Below are 22,193 nucleotides of genomic sequence, written 5' to 3' on the forward strand. Positions count from 1 at the left end.
GCTCTCTATTTCAATAAGCAGCTGTACAAAATTAGTTTGAGATGTAATTTTGCAAGTGAGTTATTTTCAAATTGCACAGTGTAATTATCCAGAGTTGTTTATGTCTCAACGACTAAACTCAGATTTTCCTGCATGCAGTGTTGTACGGTGTGTTTTGAATCAAGGCTCCAATTAACCTCGTAGTTTTACTGGTGATGTTCGGTGATTACTATTTTCATCTTCCACAGTATTAAATGAGAGGCTGTTAAGTGCAAACAATGTCATGCAAAATGTAGGTTAAACTTTGAATTTAGTTGCACGTGTCATTAAGCTTTGTTTGTTAACCTTCTGATGAAAAACAGTCACATAAATACAATATTACAAATTAAGATAATAATATATTCTGCACCTATAAAAATGTATATAGCCTAATAGAACCTCTGCCAAATGGAAGCTTAACAAAAGATGCACTGATACTGCTCGACTGACATCAGCTCTGAAACATCACTTGCCAAAAACTATATCAAGTAAGAAATTCGAGAAGTGAGCTAAGATTAAATGCGAAGCCGTTCTTTATTAAGGATTATCTTGATGGGACTCAATGGTCCTCATGTGGGGTTGCAGGGATGCCTGCCCTGCAATTTAGAGTGAAGAGAGATCTGCACTGTCCTCCACTGCCAACAGGTTATCCACTCAGCTTCTCACACACATGAAAATAGACTCACTTCCAAATGGCTGATTCCGTTTTCGAGATAAGGAACGGGGGGGTTAATGTACATCTAACTGGAATCCTAGTGCTTGGAAAATTTTAGATCCTAAAGTGCGGCGACTTTTTTTGCTCCACAAAAGGGGAACATCTCGGTAAAGTTTGCTTATCTTGACAATGAATACATAAACAGTGTGAAAGGTGAAGGAACGGTGTGACAGGGGATCAAATGGTACGGATGAAACAAAATGCTAACACCCTGGTGACACAGTTGCAATATTTTCATATGCATATGCTGCAAATTTGTTTGGGTAGAGCTACTACAGTGTTTATACAATGTCACACATCGGGCGGGATCAAGTTCCCTTTTTTGACATAAGTCTCAGTAGAGCATTACACTCTTAACCTTCCCCCAAGAAGGGAAATCTGAACTTGGGATAACTTTGGATAAAATAACAGTTTTTATATGTTTATACAGGCATTACTAGGTGAAGTGTTCACCTATTGACTAAGGAGGAAATACAAAAAAAACCTTTACTACACAAACCTCCCGTCCTGCAGCCTTGCCCCTGACACAAGTGGGACATTAAGTTTGCTGGATGGCAATTTGTCAAAGAGCTCTGTAAGTGCTAGGTACTGGATATTCCTGAGTTATTCAATGTGCATAGTTTCCTGTTGAAAATAACCGAGCTGCACAGAGTGACATATCCTTGGTAAAGCAAAGCAGCACTGATGACCAAGGGAAATTCAAGATCATTTTCAATACTATTCCATTCCTCCTCTGTTCCCACTGCTTGTGTTTTCATGTGAACTTAAAAAGCAACTCGCATAGCAACAATGACAGCTACAGCAATCAAAGTGAAAACATCAAGCAACCAACATATGTTACCTTGAGTTTACGATGTCTTTCTGCATGCAGTATTCAACTACAAACAATATAACATTAACCCATCTATCTCCCGGGCTTTCATTAAACTCTAAAGAAAAACTTTGATGATGACAAGTTGCCACCACAAAAAAAGATTTTGACAGTGCAGACAGATCATTTTGAAGTCCCTCAAGGTAAATTAGTAGCAAGTCAAGTGCTTTCAAGTGGTGAATGAAAGTTTCGAGTGAAGCCAGAATTTCTTATAAACAAACATCAGGTTGGCCCGCCTCACCGAGGAGCAGTGATAAAAGTAAACACGGCATACCTCAACATGAAAATACATTGGAGCTTTTCCTCCACAAAAAAGCGAGGAACAAATGAAATGGTTAACCTCAGTGGACGCCACAAACTAAAATTAACAGAGTGACCTTATGTTGTAGCTAAAATACCCCTTTTTATGTTAAAGGGCATAAAATATAGCAAGCAAACTTTAGAATTTACAAAAGTCATTTCTAAATTTCTAAAAATCCCAGTGCATGCTAAGTAGTATTTGATTAAAGAACACTCAGCGGGCACATTTATCCAAGCATACACCACGAGAGACGAGTTGTACTTTATGACCAGTGAGGCACACCTGGAGAAAGTCTATAAGGACCCCGAAAATCCTCAGACAGACACTTTATTGCTCTCCAAAGGCCCAAAAAAAAGCCAAACAAGCACACTTTAGAGACCTATTACTCAGAATGAGACATCACTATGGCTGGAAGTATCACCGCGGGCGTTACGCTTAAAATATATAGCCTGTTAAAAGATAAAGAGAATAATAAGAGTAAATTCAGCGTAATAAGTCACATAAACAAGGTTTATTTAATTTATTCTGAGATTTATGTTCTCCATAGAATCAGATTTCAGTTATTAATATGGGATTTCCGTGAGGATATTTTATAAATAAAAGGACTCTCCTCATTCAAATTTCAACACAAACCTATATACTGAGGTAGAATTCCTATGTGAAGGACCACATCACATGCTAAGCTGTCACCGTTGGAGTTGGAGCATTGGAGTCGTTCTGAAACCAATAAATTTATCCTAAACTATCCATCAAAATCTTAGAGGCAAAAAGTAGGTGAATGCAGATGCAGAATATCCTCACTTTTGTATCAGTTCTAACACCTATAGTATAAATAATTGTACACAAGGTTTGCCAATTTTTCGGGGCCCCAATTGATGACATCATCTAAACACTACAGTAACAACAGTAACTGTAGTGTTCTGGTCACCAGCTTGGCATGTGTGAGATGAAAAGCGTGTGGCAAAAACTGAGCTTTGTGAGGAAATTATTCATATGTTTTTTTATTATTCACTAAACAGACCAGATTTGAAAGATACCATATTTTGATCAGCATCATTGCGCTGTTTTTCTATATTTACACCGGAGATGATTATCAACATAACAGCATTTTTCTGACACACCATATGGACTACTTCATTTGAAATGCTTTTGTGATTTAAACATATCCATAAGGCAATGATCTTAGAATAAAAACATGTGACCAAATACTAGCAAATACATATTTTGAGATTTGTTTCATTTAGAAAGGAGGGTAGTTTCTTGTTTCTTTCCATTCATTCTTCTTATGCTAAGCTTCTTTTTTTCAGGCCTCAGTAGTGTGTAACCAAATTGAATGTTGGATGGACCATTTTTTAACAAAACAACAAAGCGTTCATATTGTATGGCTCGCCGCATAACACACACAGTGGATAAATGCTCTCATATGCCTTTCCCCTAGATGCGCTGAATTCAGTGTTGGATGAAGCTTCACTTCACTGGTGCAGTTTGAAATGATACTAAAACATGTTTGCAGTCTGGAAAAAAAGACTAAAAAGACACAATGCACACCCAAAAAATGGTAAAACAAAAATATAGGTCCACTGGATAGAAAATATACAGTATATATTTCCCTGCTCTTTCCTCTCAAAACTGCCCTACAATTTGACAATTTGCGCAAACAAAGAGAAAACACTTAGATTTAAAAATCAGTTGATTCCTGTAAATTGAAACAAGCCATCTTCTGCCTATATTCCCTAATTTCATAGCTGCAAACTTAAGGCTTTGATTGCAGATATTGAGCAGATATCAGTGATTGTTATAAATAACGTAGGTGGTATGAGGGCAGTAAGTGGAGGGTGTGACTTTCTAGTAGTAATCTGTTATTCTGGTTTAAAGACAGAGCCTCGTCAGCAACGCCACTAAATCTAAGTCAGCTGCACCCTAAAATGCCAATATGTTTGGTAATAAATTTTCAGCACCCCTCTAATGGCAGCATTTGTCAGGCCTGCTCCAACTGTCTGGGCCTGCTTCTGACTTGCGCAACCCGGGCGGCCAGAAATGTGGCACTCCCCGTCTCCTCCACAGCTGCCTGCCCAGTTGGGCCCAGGTCAGCAGAGTGCTGGGGGCCGGGGTGCTCATCAGCAGGCTTGTAGTGGGTCTGGCCCATGAGGAAGGAGGGGCTGGTCATCACTGGGAACTTATGATCCACCCACCACCAACTCCCAATGGGTTAGAGTACAAAATGCAGAGGTTATAGACTTAACTTCTGCCTTGCAACCCCACCCCCTCAGGCTGACTCTCTGTTCCTGTACCCCCCCTCAACTCCCAACCCCCTGAGTCACTCACCAAACCCCCACTAGTCCAGCCACTGTGACATTTGTGAAGCCAGGAGTCCACATAACAAAAACACATTAGGCAAATGTCTGGGGTCAAACGTCTGTTTGAATTGGCCAGATGAAAGCCACTTAGATTGGGTCTGTGCCATTCTGCTTAGAGACTAAATACAGTTACAAAAGAGGCAGTGCTGTGCAAGCCAGTGGTTTGTCTCACTGACAGAATATGCTTCCACATTCAAGTTCTGGTTATGTGTGTGCCAAAGGACGATGCAAGCGCTCGGACAAGCCTATTTAAGCCCGGGGTATTACCAATCAGCTATCTATCCCCATATAAATAAAACAGAAATACAGACCGGAAAATAACTTACATTTAACCTACATCCACATTTGTTCTCTCAGAAGCAAGTGCAAGCGGACACAGCAGAGTTATTTGCAGTGATGAATGGGCATTCCCATTGGACACCAGTTTTCAGTAATTTTAAACTCCTGGACAGACTTAACAGCTGGGCTTATCTGTCTACCCGGCCTCCTTCTGCGTGTGCACCGAAGCTCGGATTATCTAGGCACCAAATGTCACTCGTTTTATAGAACAGCAGGAAACATGCTGAGCTGCACAATTTTTCACAGCCTTGAGGACAGTGTGAACTATTAGCGGCTTGCCGAACCAGTGGGTGCCTCCAATCATGTCAGAGGGACTTGAAGCATGACAAGAAGGTCCAAAATAACCAATGGGGTAATCACAGTTTAAGACTATGCGAGGAGAGTGCTGACGCATATGCTAATACCTTACCCCAAAGTACCTCTTGGTGACTTCTGTGCATGCGTCTGGTACTTGTCGCTGCAGTCATCATGAGCAACGGAGACAGCCTTTCATTTATTGTTTTCACTAGAGCACTACTGCTACACTATCAATATCCAACGAACAGGAAGAGCTGTCCAAGTTACTTTACAAATGAAGAAACAAAGACTGCATCGTCCAAGTGAGGAGACTGCTACCAGTGGGGTATAAACCATAAATACAACAGTAATTCATTGAAAGTAAACATCAATTCTCTAATTCAAGTCCACTTTCTTGAGACCTCAGACTTTGTAGCTTCCTAATGCAGTTCATTTGGACAAACATATCATTGTGAAAGACATCAATAGAACCGACTGGACTAAATGATATGCCAACTTTCCATGTTTGTTTCCTCTTGATGTGTTTGGCCCTGCTAAAAGGTGACTTCCTCCATGAGGAAATGGAATTTGCAATGCACCCCTTACAGCACACTCTCCCTTTGTACTTGTGTGAAAATATGTTGTATCTCATCCAGCTAGAACTGCTTACAAGTGAGGGAGAACAATCTCATATTTTACAGTTTTCCATAGCAGAAACCCACATATTGGTGTACAATATTGCTCTGTTTCAGTAAGACATTGTCCCATAGATAACACAATAGTTTTATAGTGACAGGCTAATGCATGGTGCTCTTGAACAATTTAACTCAAATGTGCTTTTTGCTACAATAAAAAAAGATTCTCAACAATAGCAGCAAAATATGAGAGACAAAAACATCACATGACCTCCTCCAGGCAGGACACGGACAGTTTATGTCCATTAGAGAATAAAGTCTAAGTGCAAAAACAATTCCGTTGTTTGTGTCCTTTCCATAAACTGCTTGAAGTTTTTCCTGTAAGCTTTTCATCTCCTTCTGTTGTAGAATTGTATTTATTGCAAAGCAGTATTACTGGAATATAAAAGTGCTCATGAGGAAGCCTGTACAGTAAAAGGTGCATTTCAAGGGGGAAGTAACAAACGGACTAAGGCAGGTGAATAACCACAACAGTGGTGTTAAGAGTGAGCATGATGCTGGAAATGTATTGACAGGTCAGATTTACGTGCATTAAAAAGCTTTAAAGACAGGAGTGATTGATTGTTAGTTAAGTTAATGTATCTACTCCATAAACTAAATGGATTCCTATTGATATCTTACCTCTTTTAAAAGTCCATTTCACTCTCCATCCATTGTCTAGCGTCTTCAAATCTTCTCTGTGGACTCAAAGGTTTCTTACTGTACTGTATCTATGTTTGGTTATCAACATTTTTATATATACTTTTAATTCGGCAACAACTACAGGTCTTGATCTGAACCTTGAAAATGTTTTTAGGAACAATATGAAATAATTGCAGCAAAATAAAAGGCAACTGTGAGAGAAAATAGAGGTAATGGTATTACAATATACTATATGTGAAGTGTATAAAGACAGTGAATAGAACGAAAAGTTCGAGACAGATTTTGAAATTGGAGTTAAGTTTGATGCAGCTGCCAAATGCCTTAAGGGAGATCTCTTCTTTAACTCAACTTGACACCCTTGATAATTAATACGTCTTTTCCAACCCTGTGAATCAGAGATAAATTATCACTTTAATATGGAGGGTTCCCTGATTAACCTTTTGCTTCAGTGAGGGGAAGACGTGATGAACTGCCAAGGACCTCCGATGATGAACACATGAATCATCAATACCAGCAGCTACGCGCGGCTTTGCTAAAAACACAAGCAAAACCACAACATAGAAAATCCGGTCATCCGGGGCATTGCCTCTGACTCCAAAATAAACATTACGTTTTGTTACTAGGATCCGCTTCTGCATTGAGGGGGAAAAAGCAGAGAGTGGTAAAACAGGGGAGAAGAGTGTGAAGCCGTCTTCCTCTCGACTTTGTGACTCAATGGCTGAAGCCCCAGGTGTTTTTTGTTCTCAAAACATCCAGTCAACTCTCTACTGTAGTTGACTTTCAGTCTATCAAAAGCACAAGAGGATGTCTCTCTTTTAAATGAATGAATAAAATTGTTGGTAACGCTTTCTGTGCCTACTAGTACCAGCTAGATAGACCTATAAATAGCTCAGCAGCCTGCCATGGAAACAAACAACCGCCTAGCCTCGGATCAGTTACAGGAGTAGCAACTTTTTATAGGTCACAAAAACTTCCAGTTGCCTAGGAAACAATGTGGAAGAATAGTGCACTTTTGGACGCAGAACAGGTAATACTGGTCAGGGCAATTAGAGGGCCCATTTTGTTGAATAGGACTTATCAGAGAGCTGGCTTGGGGTAATTGAGGGGTTTGCTCATTCACTGGCCACGGACTGTTCTGCTAACGCTGCACCTGGGCCAAGGCACCTTGAACAACTCACAATGGAAAGAAATGCCTGTTTGTTTTCTGTAAGCCAGGGGGGAAGTATCTGGTGGAAATCTACCAAAGGACGAGACTGGTGGTTTAACAAAAAGCCACTATCTGAATCTGGATTTCCATTTTGACTTGGATATATTATTAATTCTTTAGTCAAGCTTAAAGTGGAAAGCAACGGATCTGTTTGACTACAATTGTGTCCAGAGCGCTGAGCTCGAGACGTGTCGCCTTTCTGTATGTTATATAACATCCATTTATGTTCATCTGTGTCTGCTTTACATTATTTGTGCGCATCAGAAGCTTTAATATTTTGTTTTTTGGCAAGCAAGGTGCTTCCAACTGTCTTTATATTGTTTCTCTCCAGGCCTCTTTGTTTCCCCGCTGCATTTGTTGTGGATACCTGACTACAACGCCACCACATCTGGATTAAACTCTTCCTCTACCTGTTACTAAACTCCCAAAAGGCCAATACATTCACAGCTGTGACTCTCAGAGCAGCCTGGCCCATCCATTGCATGATGACTATGCAATTTACAAAATTACAAGCTAGCTGAAACCCTGCCCTAAAGAAGCCCCAGACTCTGCCTGAATTATTAATCGACTATTGATGAAGGCCTGATAAATGCACTCGGCTCACCGTCCCAATGACATTCTTGCCTCCTGCCCTAGGCCACTTCTCTGCCTGCCTATATGTTTCTGTCAGTTGATACAAAAGTTTGGAAGATGTGAAATGCGCTCATTTAAATCACAAAAGGTAATTGTTTTCAACAGCGTATCGGCTTACATATCTCAACTGTACTGCTATATCTCTTTTGCCCGGGAACTCACATAAGCACACTTCCATGCCAGCTAATTACAGTTTCCCACTGTGTGACAGTCGACAATCTTCCCCTATTCTGTTGGCCCGCCACCAAAGTCTTCTAATGTGCTCACACAAGGGGAATCAACATGCCAACCTGATGGAGGTATACAAACATCAGCAGAGAATTACAGGCAGGATTTTGATTACTTCTCTGCCTTTAGGTATTAATATAAAATCCATCAAGCTTTAAGAAACTGAAGAGAACATTAAATGCCAACAAAGTGAACACGTTTTCTACGGGAACTAAAGCATGAATGTAAACGCACCAGGGAATGCATAATACCGCACATGTTATGGGGCGATGCTAATTTAGCAAAATAATGCGCATTATAAAATGATAGTCAAGCACTTCTGACTGACCCCTGGGCCTGATCGTCCATATCTCCACCACCATCACCTCTAGCAGCTGCAGAGCACTTAATAAATTGCACCTTTAACAAAAGGAAAAGGTGATGAATTGAAAAATGTTTAGCCCTTTCATGCATTATTAATGCGGCCTCTCCCTCAAATCGGCCGCTGATAAATAATTAAAATTAATCTCATTATGGGAGTTTTCATTATAGGATAATTTAATTAAATGAAAGCCCAAGGACCTCAGAGGGCCTGGAGCCACTAGGGCCCCGTGCCCTACTCCTCTAATGGGTCGAGGACAGGAGAGTGCGCTGGTAATGCACAGGAGCCCATACATTATTTAATGGATCCCACTAAGTAAGGACAGATCAATGATAACTTGTCATCTCATCAATGTGTTGAAAGCATTCCAGGACCCACTGTAGGACAAATCCCAAAACTGGAATAGAAAAATATCTGCACGCACATTATTCGGAAAGCCCACACACACACGCAAGCATACACATTTACTGTACGCCGAGCAATGTCACTGAGGATGCAGCTATGAATATTCTTTGTTTGTGCATAATGAAATGCAATACCAAATAGAGGATGCCTGTGCATTTTTTACTGATGGGAAAGCAGCGGAGGGCTGGAGGTTGGAGGATAAAGGGAAAAGGGAAAAGACTGATGCCTACATTACAGTTCAAGTCAAACATGCTTCAGTGCAAATGGTGAAGGGTACAAGGTGTACATCTGATACCAAACAATAAATGATATCGGAGTCAAATGGGGGCCATTAAAGACCTTCTTGGTGAATGAGAGGAGGGGCTGAAGAGGAAGAGGGTATCTGGGTTTGTCTTGTCTCCAGGAGCACTTAAGCACTCTAATTATCACACAGCAGTGAAGATGCACACATCTATAGCTCACATCTTCAGATGCTCTTCCACCACACATGGATCGAGTTCTCGGCTATTCACACAAGCACCAAAATAAATAGCGGCTTTGAATAAAATAATATATCAAATGTACATATTCATGATAGATACTCTCTATTATGTGGGTTAAGAAATGAGCTGCATTATGTTTAGCCCTCCCTATAATACAATGTTATTACTCAGACTCTATTGTTATTGCCAGACTTCCACAAATTAAATGAATGCAATTATTATGCTTAGAAAAACACTGCGGGAAGCGTGTGATAATGAAGAACATATGTGACAGACTTTCACTACGATGTATAAAATCTCTCATTATGTGTATGCACGTCAGGCCTGCATTTCAAAGAGGAAATCTTTAACATAAACATTAGCATTTTGTGAAAACAACTGAGTAATTAGTTTAGGGCATAATAAGCTGGGGTAGGCACACAATGAAAGAAAGCATTCTGGCTTTAAAATGAATAAAAATTGATTGTGTCCCAATAAAAAACGAATTGGCGGAGTGTTAACTGGATTCCACATAAACGTCTGTAGCAGTCCCTGGCCGCTTTATTGTGTGCTAATGCAATAGAGAACACTTAGCAATAAATGCTCCTCTCTGATGAGCTCACAGAGGCTTTCCAAGATGGCCTGATGAAATTGTAAAAATTAGATTTGAGCTAGCTGCTAATGACTCCTAAAACAAAGGAAAATCTCTAAATAGAATTAGCCTGCCCTCTCCTTCTCTAAATACATCATATGTAAATTACTGTCATTCGGAGAAATATGCTTGCCTGGAAGGTAAAGCCTTCATTAGAGATCTCAGTAGGTTTGGGACTCGAACAAGAACTCCTCCAGGACATTTAAAAAGTTTGAGCACTGAGAGAAGGTAAAGGTATTGTTCACTCATGGCAACACATCAGAGATGTGACTAAGAAATCTATTTTTCATTATTTTAGTCAGACCAGATGGATTTTGTTCCATAGCTGGGGGCACAGATGCTTTGTTGTCATTGTTTTAATCCATATTTGTATTTAATTTGAAATCCAATTGTGCTGAATATGTTTTAGCCAAGTCAATGTACAATTTCTCTAAAACAGTTCATAAAGGCAGCGGCACAGACACCAATAGTTTCTCAGTGAAAGGTATTCAATACAGTCATTTAAATGAATGTACGGCTGCAACTAATGATTAATTTCATTGTCAATTAATCTGATGATTATTTTACAGATTAATCGATTATTTGTTTGGTCTATAAAATGTCAGAAAATGGTAAGAAATGTCTTCCTTAAATGTCTTGTTTTGTCCACAACTCAAAGATATTAATTTTACTCTTGTAGAGGAGTAAAGAAACCAGAAAATATTCACATTTAAGAAGCTGGAATCAGAGAATTTTGCCTATTTTTCTTCTTAAAAAAATGATCAAACTGATTAATTGATTATCAAAATGGTTGGTGGTTGATTTAATAGTTGACAATTAATCGATTAATTGTCGCAGCTCTAAATGAATGAAAGTCTGAATACAATTTTTATTTGAAGCTTTTAACAGGTCATTCTTGTTCTCTGAGTTATATAAGCTAAACTATTTACATTTCACTTGGACAATTATTTTCTTAATCATAATAAACTTAATGCCTTATCTAATCATAAAATATTTATTCAATAATCAGTGAAATTAGTTGTCTGATTTGCAGCAAATAAGTTGTTTAGGTACGATTTTACAATTCAAACACTAAGTACAGCTGCAACTATTAATCGATTAGTTGTCAACTATCAAATTAATAGGCAACTATTTTGATAATCGATCGGTTTGAGCAATTTTTTAAGAAAAACAAAAGTCAGAATTCTCTGATTCCAGCTTCTTAAATGTGAATATTTTCTGGTTTCTTTACTCCTCTATGACAGTAAACTGAATATCTTTGAGTTGCGGACAAAACAAGACATTTGGGGACGTCATCTTGGGCTTTGGGGAATACTGATCAACATTTTTCACCATTTACTGACATTTTATAGACCAAACAACTAATCGATTAATCAAGAAAATAATCGTCAGATTAATTGACAATGAAAATAATCATTAGTTGCAGCCCTAATTCTAAATAGAAAGTCAGAAATACAGTATATTGGCATTAAACAATATAATTCAGTAGACGAAAACAAATAATTTACTTTCTATGTCTAACTCTGTCATTCAGATTGCTCCAAGATAAACAATACAACTTTGCCAATTAAAGGTTCAGAAGTGTTTACACAATTCTTACCACCAATTATTTGCCCTTCTAGAGAAGCCTCCACTTAACCACTCAATGACCATTCACACTACCCTCTACTGTTTGAATAAGGTCAAGAAAAACAGACATGTATAACAACTTTGCGGGAATTACGCCACCAATTAAACAGGATAAGTCGTGTTTGCAGGAGCTGCTCAACTGTTTCCTAATACAAACAGAAGGCCTGCCAGTTGCCTAGCTTCAGGACACAGCCCTTGTGTGTTCCTACCAGGTAGGTAATTCACTTATCTGGGCATTGTTCTCTGTTCATCCCTGTTGAATCACACGGCTTTGCCATGAGATTTGCCAGCTTTAGGTAAAACCTCCACCAAATATAAGCACAGACCTCACAGGGTTTCCCAAAATAAAACCATGCAGAATGTTTAGTGAACCTAAATGTCAATAATAATAGAAATAGCTTAAAGAAATGCACTCATCACTTCATAACTGTATGGTAAGCACAAATTGACTTTAAACAATGTTTTATATTAATATAATTGTGAAGAAAAGCAGAATATCTGGATTTCATGCACCCAGAATGTATGCTGGACACATGTCTGTATGGCTGCAATTGAGACGGTGTCTGCATGGTAGTGAAGTTTGAGTGTTTTCTGGGGGTCTGACAGGAGGATCACATATGGAGCAACAGCCAGACTGCAGCTGTGGGGTATTTCCACTGTCCATAAGCACCTACCTATTAATGGGCTTAAAGAAACTCATAATAACTCAAACCTGCCAAACTGTTTCTGCACGACTCTTACATGCAATGACTTCTTATCAAACCAAAGGCAAGCAGTTATTCTACATTACATTTCCTGTTTCCTTGCTTGCATACAAGCAATAGCAAACTCTTAATTTGTAATATATTGCCAAATTAACCCCCTCGTTTTACACTTTCTAGAAAATATACTGAAAACAGATGTCAAAAATAAAGCTATGTCCATTTATGACATGTACTGTAGGTGTCACATTTGATGCGTCTTCATAGTTAATCGGCCCTGATGTTCTTGAAGGAGTCAAGCAGCGGATTACAGTAATTGAAAGTCCATACTGCGACAGAAATAACTGTTCTCACACAGGGGCTAGACCCACTGGTGCCTTTTGCTGTCTGTTGGCGAGAACTAAATATATTTTCTGCATTCTGAATGGCATTCCACTCGAACGCATACGTGCCAGTAGTTAACAGTGTATGAGAATAAATAGCTTTCTCAGCCAAGCCTTGAGACATGTCAAAGATGGGTGATTTATATGTGATTTGCTTGTTTGCAGAAATATATATTAAGTATAGGAGCATGTGTAAAGAAGTATTCATGTCAGTATGTTAATTTTGTCTTTCCATTTTTATCAGATTAAATCAGATAAACTCGTGCTTATACATATTGACAGAGTAATAACACTTCTGGCAGAGCAGTAGGGCCTAATTTCTAAGGATCTTAACAGTGAGCCAGAATTATGTCACTCTGACCACCTGTTCCTCTGAAAAAAACGTCACCGGCCTTAAGTAGTTCCGGCACACATCCAAAATGTGAACTTCTGAACCGGAGTGCTTACTTTCTCATTTGTGTAGAAGCAGGAGGCGGCAGCGTGTAGCAACAGCCACTCTAATTTCGTGGTGGTGGTAGAGGAAGGGTTTACATAAGGGATGTGCTGTTCTGTGCCTGTCACTCAACCTGCCTCTGATTGGCAAACGCACGATTGAGACTGATGCTGTTTCGTGTCACCTAGAGGCTAATGAGAGATTAAACATCAGTAGCAGAAATGCCAAATATTGTTTCAGTAGTCCAGCAAGGAGTTCACACTTGCATATGTGGAAATAACCGACAGAACATTTCCTTATTGGGTGAATAAGTGTCATAATTAGAAGCTTATTCAAGCATTTTCTTTCTTGTCTGATACAAAGCATCTAAAAACAAAACAGGAATGACACGTTCTAACAAATGCTCACTTACATGATCTATCAAAAATAGAAAATGCAATCATCTCAGTAAAGTCAGGCTTCATATATTAATAATTGCTCATGAATTAGTTTTGACAGAGGGTCACCAAAATAATAGCTGTACTCAACAAAACTAATCCTTTCTCTGTCAAGGGAAAAAACAAAATGTTCTGCTGCTTACACCGTCTGTCTTCGAGACCAACTTGCATTGCAGGTGTAGCACCAGTATACAGTATTTCTTTTGGCGTGGAGCTCTAAAATAGCTGTGCAAGCATTGGTGGACCACACACAGCTGTTAGTGGTGTGGTGCTGCTGACATCATTGGAGTTTATGCCAATTAGCCGTTCTCCCTATTTGCAGGGTGTTTGTCATGAATGAATGACAGACACGTATGGACCTGCCTTCACAGCCATGTAACAGTGCACTCGCTCTGACGCGCAATAAAAGAGTAAACATAACAATAAATGTTTAAAAGATATGAGTAATAATAATAATAGACTGCCAATTTATTAAACGTCATGGCTTATTTGTTGCGAAAAATATTTACTTCTTTCTAAGTCTGTCAAAGTTAATGCAATATTAACGTGTTAACGCAAAATCATTTTAACACCACTAATTTCTTTAACACATTAACGCAATCGATCTTTCGGAGGTTGTAGCGGGCTCAGTTTTAAAGCTAGAGTGAAGATACTGGTATCATATGAAACTAGAAAACCTAAGGAATTGATACCAACTATATTTTCAAAGGGGTCCCTTGACCTCTGACATCAAGTTATGTGAATAAAAATGGGTTCTATGGGAACCCACGAGTCTCTCCTTTACCACCCTTTACCACCTTAGTTTGGGGGAAGTCATAATCAACTCAGCACACTGACACACGGACAGCTGTTGTTGCGTGGTTGGCTTGAGTTTACCATGTTATGATTTGAGCATATATATATTTTTTATGCTAAATGCAGTACCACGATGCAGTTTCTGGACAATATTTGTCATTGTTTAGTGTTGTTAATTGATTTTCAATAATAAATATACACATACATTTGCTAAAGCAAGCATATTTACCCACTCCCATGTTGATAAGAGTATTAAATACTTGACGAATCTCCCTTTAAGGTACATTTTGAACAGATAAAAAAAATGTGTGATTCATTTGCGATTAAATATTTGAATCGATTGACAGCCCTACTTTTTTAATATAAAGCTACTTTAAATTTGGAGTTCCTGTGTCTGTCCACAAACACAACAAAGAGACAGACCAATCAGGATCTACACAGGAAGAAACTGCATTTACTGCACAAGACATGTTTGTGTTGAATGAAAGAGGCTTGCTGAGGAAACCAGCCCAGCAGTGGTCCATCATGGGAAGCAGGGAGACCACTGGTGGCCTTGATGAAATCAGCTCACACTAAGGCCTACGTGCTGACAGTGGGGATAACGGTGGTCAGAGTTATTGCAGGGGTCCTGACACTCAGCCCAGTGGCTGACCTGTACAAGAGGCTGATAAGCCACAGAGCGCCAGTAAACTACAGCAAAACCTGAAGTAATGTTTCAATCTGTGGGTGACACAACAGAGACAGGCGGACAGGCAGAAGAGGGCACTGTTTTTCTTCACTGTTACATACAGAACAATACAATGATAAAAGTGTTATCTAATAAATGGCATTAAAATACATTTATTATTAAGAGGATCTTGCTGTGTTTAAAATATTATATAAAAAGAAGATAATCTAGCATGTGGACTATTATTACAATGTGGGTCATCATCCTCTAATTACCAAGAAAATCATTAAATTTCATTTTAGGATAAGAGACATATCTCTCTAAAATGTTAAATATGACATTAGGTCCATTCTTAGATTATAATACACCTACTGTATGACTGTGTGAATGAAGGCCGGTGCTGTGTGTCCTGCTCTAGTAAAGAGAAGTAGCCACATGCCCCGCTCCATTTGCTCCATGTGTTAAGGTGTCTATCATGTGCGAAACAAGCTATTTTTCTTCAGCCGTGCCTTTTTGACTCTGATGACATAATGCTGGAGAGAGTGGGCGCTGGGGGGAAACGTTCCCCACTCTTACTTTAATACACCTATTTAAGAACAGCAGCCTTTCACACCAAGTTCAGCAGGAAGAAGTAGTAAAATGAAATGGCCAAGACCTACACTATTTCATAATTAATAGGTAGCAGCGAGAGGAGAGCGCTCCACGCTGACGTAAAAAGATCAACAACGTATAAAAGTGATCATTCATTCTCCAGAAAATTACGGATAAAAAAAAACAGCGCCATATGTTATTCCTTTCACAGGAACAAAATCATAACAAATTTGAAATACGCGTCGAGCTTTTTATAATCTTTGATTGCTTTGCTTTATTTGGAAGTCCTACAGAGCTGCTACTCTGCTTGCCTATACGATCTAATTTGTTACTGAGGTGGTCCCAAGCTCATACCAGGTCACCACCTGCGAGCAGTACTGTAAATTACTTGGTGGGCCTAATTGCCCATGTCCGCTGTATTACTATAAACCACTAGTGCTGTGCTAACTCTATTGTCAGGTACTTAATCAAGGCCACCAGATTTATTTCCCTGCACTAACTCTGGGGACAACCACAAGCAGAGGCCTGAGTAATCGGATCTTTTTTTGCATCTAAAATTAACCACCTATTCTTAGTGAGAGCTGGGGTTTGGAAATGATAACAATAATGATATCAACCAATACCATATGAGGCCTTGCCTTTCATACTGGGAGTTGCATAATGCTTAATAGACCCAGATGTTGCTCGGACTGACCTTACCTGGGGGGGTACGTTGCCATTATGCCAATCAAAGACTGTAACACTTGATCAGTCGCAGGCCTTAAGCAGACTGGAGAAACTCAATTATTCAGTCTCTTACCTCACACATACACCGCAGTAGCAACAGGCGTTAAGGTTAGCTCAGTCCCTCCTGCATGGACCTGACGCAGGAAATGACAATGGAGAGAAATTAATAACCACAGTTAAACTATAAACAATTACAATACAACAATTTCAGCATTTTTCACACTTGACAAATTACTTCAGATGGAAGACATGGAGACTGGTTGATAACATTAATTCTGTAGAAAGTGAAATTTCTTGGCAGGAAGTAAGAAAAGACATGAAAAAGACACTTGCTAAATATAATAAAAACATAAAAACAGCTTTTACAAGTTAGTATAGATACATTTTGTTAAGGAATAACCCTTTACAGCACCTTTCAAAAGAATAAATTTAACATACAATAATTAAATTTTATTATGTTTTCCATTTAATTTCTCTCATTAAGAGACTGTATATAGTACTTAGTAATACAACTCCTTTTTGTCAATGCGGTAGGCAAAGCAGTGCGGAGTGAGAGGAGAGCGAGCACTGAGCATGCAGAGGGAATGTGGTCTGTGTAAGGATGTCAGAAGCATAATGGCCAGCTGAGTCATAGGTTATAAAAAGCTGTCATTAGGGATTTCTGTCCTCAGCAGCTCATCACACAGGACCTGTGAATTATTTATTACGCTGGAAACTCAAGCGGCCCGTTACTCAAGACCGCCTGGTTTCCTGCACTTCCCTTTCCTCGGGCTTGTTTAATAAAAGCATAGCATTTAGTTGTTGTAATTAAAGTCTGATAGGAATTCATTTTATTAATGTAACTACCGTCTTTTATATTGGATATAACAAATTATACACCAACAGTGCATGCACCTAAGGGGCTTTTATACAATGAAAGTGTACAATCAGAGTGTTTGTATTATTAGGATGGGCCTTGTATTTACTTTGCCCACAGTCCAAATGACCACCTAATTAGCACTCAGAGAGCATTAATGAAGGACATTTTTATTATAAGGTTGAATTCTTTTAAAGTTAGGCCAAAGTGCCAAGCCTAATTGCAACAATTTGGAAACTCTTTTTTTAACGTGCATGATGAACAACATAGAACACATCCTAATATGTCCTAAAAATACTAAAGATCCCGTAAATCAGTCTCACTTAATTTTTTTTCCCCTCAGTTTTTTTGATAGCAAAGTCGATGCAAATCAGCTCAGGCATTTTTCCTCACTTTGTTTTGTTCTCAGTATATGAAAATGGTTAAAAATCCCATGGGTCAGTGAAAATGATCCCTCCACTCCAGTCGCCTGCTCTAAGTCAGCCAAAACATTCCAGACATCAAAAGGCGGCGTTGCCTACCAGGGCCATTTCAGTGTCCCAACCTCCAAGGCCCAGGAGGACTTGGTTATTTGGATAAATTAATTTCTGGAGTCTGCCTGAGTTGCAAAAACAACCTCCTGCCTGACAGCAAATTAGTCTAACTGAAAAACCTAGAAAATGCATAAGGTTAAAGAAAACACTCCCTTTTTTTTAAACACAAAATTGATTTTCTGCTTACTGACTGCTCTGCTTTGTTTACGTCTTTGGAAATTTTAATAAAAAGTATAAAAAATATTGTTGAATACATGTGTAAAACTATATATGCTGGCAGGTGAAGAGTTTCAATATGCATACATCAGCACGCAGGCTGTAAAACACACATGCTGTGTACAGTATACAGCTGACAGGCGGTATACCATAAAACAGGCTCATGTAAAAGTTTAACAACTGTCAGTGGTATTGAAAAAATAATACAAAATTGAAATCTCTCGAAGACTCAAACATTCATAAAAGAGAAGAAAAAAACCTGTGAGCACTGGCTGTGAAAATGGGGGAGGAAAATGGTTACGGAGGGAAAATTATGCAAACAGATGAAGACAATCCAGAATTAATGGTCCGCAACATTTTCAGGCACTCAAAGAGCTGTCCAAGGACACCATAGGGGAGACTGCATGGCCCCAGTAATTGGAGGAGCATGTAACTTCAAAAGTAAGGAGAACAGACTGGAGAACTCGCCTCTGAAGTCAAGTCTTAAAGAAAACGTGAAGCACATGTACAGTACATAGGGAATATGGTACATGTGTGAATAAAACTTGTTCTGTTCATTGCTGCAGACATGATACATTGCAGTATTCCTGCTGTGCTACCACACTTTTTAAAACCAAATGAATTTCTGAACTTGAATCATTAAGTCACAGCTGCTCCATCTCAGGTCAGTGACTGAAAATACAAAATGCAGCTAAATGAAACTGGGTAAAAACAAAACAAGATATTCCACAGTGTCAATAAAGATGTCAATAAAACATATCATTCAGAGGATGTGAGATCATCCTAAGAAAAGAAAAAGCTTTAAAATGTGATGACCATAAGTCTAGACTTGCATTTATTTGTCTTATGAGACCATAAACTGGATATCTTTGAGTGTTGGTCGGTTAAAACAAGCAGTGTGAAGACGCCACCTTGGGCTTTAGTAAACTGTGATGGCCATTTTTCACCAGTTTTCTTTTTTTAAAACAATTAATCGGGAAATAATCAGTAGCCTCACCCTAGATTAATCAACAAAGAAAGTTGCAGCCTTAATTAGTAGAACTATTTTATGAAAATACATGTAGCAGTATCAAGTGGGAAGACTAACTTTGTAGATATTCCTGTCCCTTGATCATACATGTTGCACGTCTGTACCATATACTGTAGACTGTATATAAAGATGGACAACATGACAGCTCCACAAAAGTGAAGTCAAAACATCTCGATCGCCCCCTGGTGGCTGGCTGCAGTATAGGTCCTGTTATGAATTGGTTTATGCTATAAAAAGGGAGTGAGACGTCACGTCATGATTGACAGCTGTGATTGACAGCTGCTTTGAGTGAAGTAGTCGCGGAACCGGAGGCTCTGGAATTGTATGAGAGAGGCCATGTAACTTTAACTTTCCATAACGGGTCACGAGTTTGTGCAATAGAATATCAATTCTACGATCAATTTGATCATAAATGTAGTTAAAGAGATACTATGTCTAGTTGATGTGTCTTTCTAGCTCCGGCCATGCTCGGCCCGTGATTGGCTCAGACAGATGTGAAGGCGGGTCCTCGATACCGCGGCTCCAGCCCGCCAATCACTACTGCGCAGACTCTGGCTCCAAATGACGTCAAATTCTCAAGACGGCAGCTCCCATATCTGGGATATTATAGCTTCACTTTTGTACAGTGGGAGGAAGTGGAGATGCGTCGTCCATCTATAGAGAAGTGAAGTCCCTCCCCTTCCGGTGGACCCCATGGGATCTTATTTCGGAGAAAATATGTACGGTAGTCATTAGTCAACGGCGAAAGACAAATAATTATTTGATCCTGTTTGAATTACGCCATGAATCACACATATGATGTTTGTCAATTTAAAAGATCATTTTGCAAGTCAAGAAAGTCACAGTTTGTCGGAGTATCAAGAGTCTGTAAACCTGACACGTAAGCAACATTTGAGATTACACTAAAAACATGGAGACCAGATGAGACAGACAGAGAAACCACCATTCTACCATTGTGATTACAGAACCACATGGTTTGTGCAACCGTGGACCCATGCACTTCCAGTATGACCTCAAGTCAGAAGCGAGCCAGTGACCTCATCATAACATTTAACCAGGTGCATAAATATGGCAGCTTCTTGAATTGACATTTATAAAACCGAAGGATTACTGATATTTGACAACTTGGTTCTGTGAGACAAAGAAAAACACCCAATCAGGGAACCACCATCTTTAATGCTTACTCAGAACTGCTGCACTGGTAGAAGGCCTGCGTCTGCAACCTAGACTGTAATCATGATGGCATAACTTCGACATAACCTACACTTCTGTCTTGATGATGTGATTCGGCTATATATCATGAAAATGAGTCCAAGTCAGAGGAAAATGAAGACAAACTGTATCATATTGGAATGGGAAAAGCAGAGGGGAACACAATCTTTCCAAGGTCCTTTGGTCTGAGGGAAGAACACCATGCATGCTCGAGTCAATCCAACATACACTAACTGAGGAGAAAATGTCCATTTTTAACCTGCTATCCATCAATGTCAAGTAAAAAAAGGAAATAATTAGACAGAAAAATGACTGCAGCCCAGGGCAGAATGAATGAGAGTAAAACCCAGGTACAACTGCTGTTAACTTAAGGCAAATGATATTTTGATAAATGTCCTGTGTGCAACTTGAACTACCTGCATCGGCCTGTATATTTCTGGCAGTGAAAGCATGTTAGTCTCACAGTATAGTATTCTATTGGGGGAAAATGTCAGACAACACATGTTACAAAATATTGCACAATGCAAGTGCACTCAAACAGAGGCTTGTTTTAATGGAACATCAACTGAAATATGTGTTAGTTTTTAAGACTCAATTGTAAGCTATAGGCTAAGTATATGACCCTAATGCTTTATAGGAGGGGTAAACACTTAAAATGGCTTTACAAACTAAAACTACAATTTAAATATATAGCGTTATATAAAAAAAGGTTATTTTTTATATAACTATGATAATTAACTCAATTTATTTATCATAGTTAGTTATGTAAAAAAGAACTAACTATGATAAATAAATTGAGTTAATATATCATAGTTATGAGAACCAACTATGATATACTAACTCAATTTATTTCTCATAGTTAGTTCTTTTTTATATAACTAACTATGATAATTAACTCAATTTATTAATCATAGTTAGTTATTTTTTTTATATAACTAACTATGATAATTAACTAAATTTATTAATCATAGTTAGTTATTTTTTTTATATAACTAACTATGATAATTAACTCAATTTATTTAACATAGTTAGTTATATAAAAATGAACTAACTATGATAACTAACTATGTTAATTGAGTTTGTTTGTCCTATGAAAGCCTTAATTTGCCCAGCTCTAATTTATCACTGCGGAGTGATCTCTTTGCTATCATTCATGGGGCTACCTAGCTGTCAATAACTGCTGCTGTCTCCGCCCATATTGGAAATGGCTCAATACCACGCTGTCAATTCACCACACACACAGGGGAAAAACTAATTGACAATTGTTGACTGAGAAGCAACAAATAATGACACAAAAGACAAATACAGTCGCCTCATTGCTACCTACCTTTTACTGTATCACCGCTGTCACCACATGCAACAAGTCTCTCCGTCCATATTCAGAAACTTTATGTCTTCAGCTTCATGCGTCACTCAGCTTCTTCTTTCTCTGCTGCTGGCTGGTAAATGTGTCCGTGACATTAACCAAAGCGAGGTTGGAAAAGAAGTTGGAAAAAGCTTATAAATGTCCGTCATAAAAAGCTACAAACGTTTTTAACGCTCTGCAGAGTCGGAAGGTTACAGTGAATTGACAACAAGATAGATCCGCATGCGTCAGTCTGTGCGCGCGCGCGCGAGCTGCCCACTGGTATCAGATGTAACAGCCAGGCACGAGGACAACTTTATACACACACGCACACACACACACTATAATATTACAGGTTGATTTTACCTGTCAATAACATAGAATTTGATATTTTTTAAATTCAGCTAATATAGTTAGTTTAGATAAAACTGCCATTTGTTTTAGATCATTTTAAAATATAATAAAGCTTTAATTTGCA

General features: G+C 38.8%; 1 protein-coding gene across 17 annotated transcripts in view; it reads right to left on the reverse strand.

Annotated features, from left to right (window-relative positions):
* The window catches only part of eya1 (EYA transcriptional coactivator and phosphatase 1), a 66,158-nt gene extending 44,180 nt beyond the window's left edge, over positions 1–21,978 (reverse strand). For 16 of the 17 annotated variants that reach the window (XM_074621907.1, XM_074621909.1, XM_074621906.1 and 13 more), the window contains exons 1-2: positions 21,698–21,978; positions 16,597–16,657 (exon numbers count right to left, since the gene is read on the reverse strand). The gene's annotated coding sequence lies outside the window, so the exon portion shown is untranslated. The remainder of the gene's footprint in view (positions 1–16,596; positions 16,658–21,697) is intronic. The other variant, XM_074621894.1, reaches the window with a different exon arrangement.
* Between the last annotated feature and the right edge of the window lie 215 nt (positions 21,979–22,193).

Source organism: Sebastes fasciatus, chromosome 21, assembly GCF_043250625.1.
Source record: "Sebastes fasciatus isolate fSebFas1 chromosome 21, fSebFas1.pri, whole genome shotgun sequence".
Classification (NCBI taxonomy): Eukaryota; Metazoa; Chordata; class Actinopteri; order Perciformes; family Sebastidae; genus Sebastes; species Sebastes fasciatus.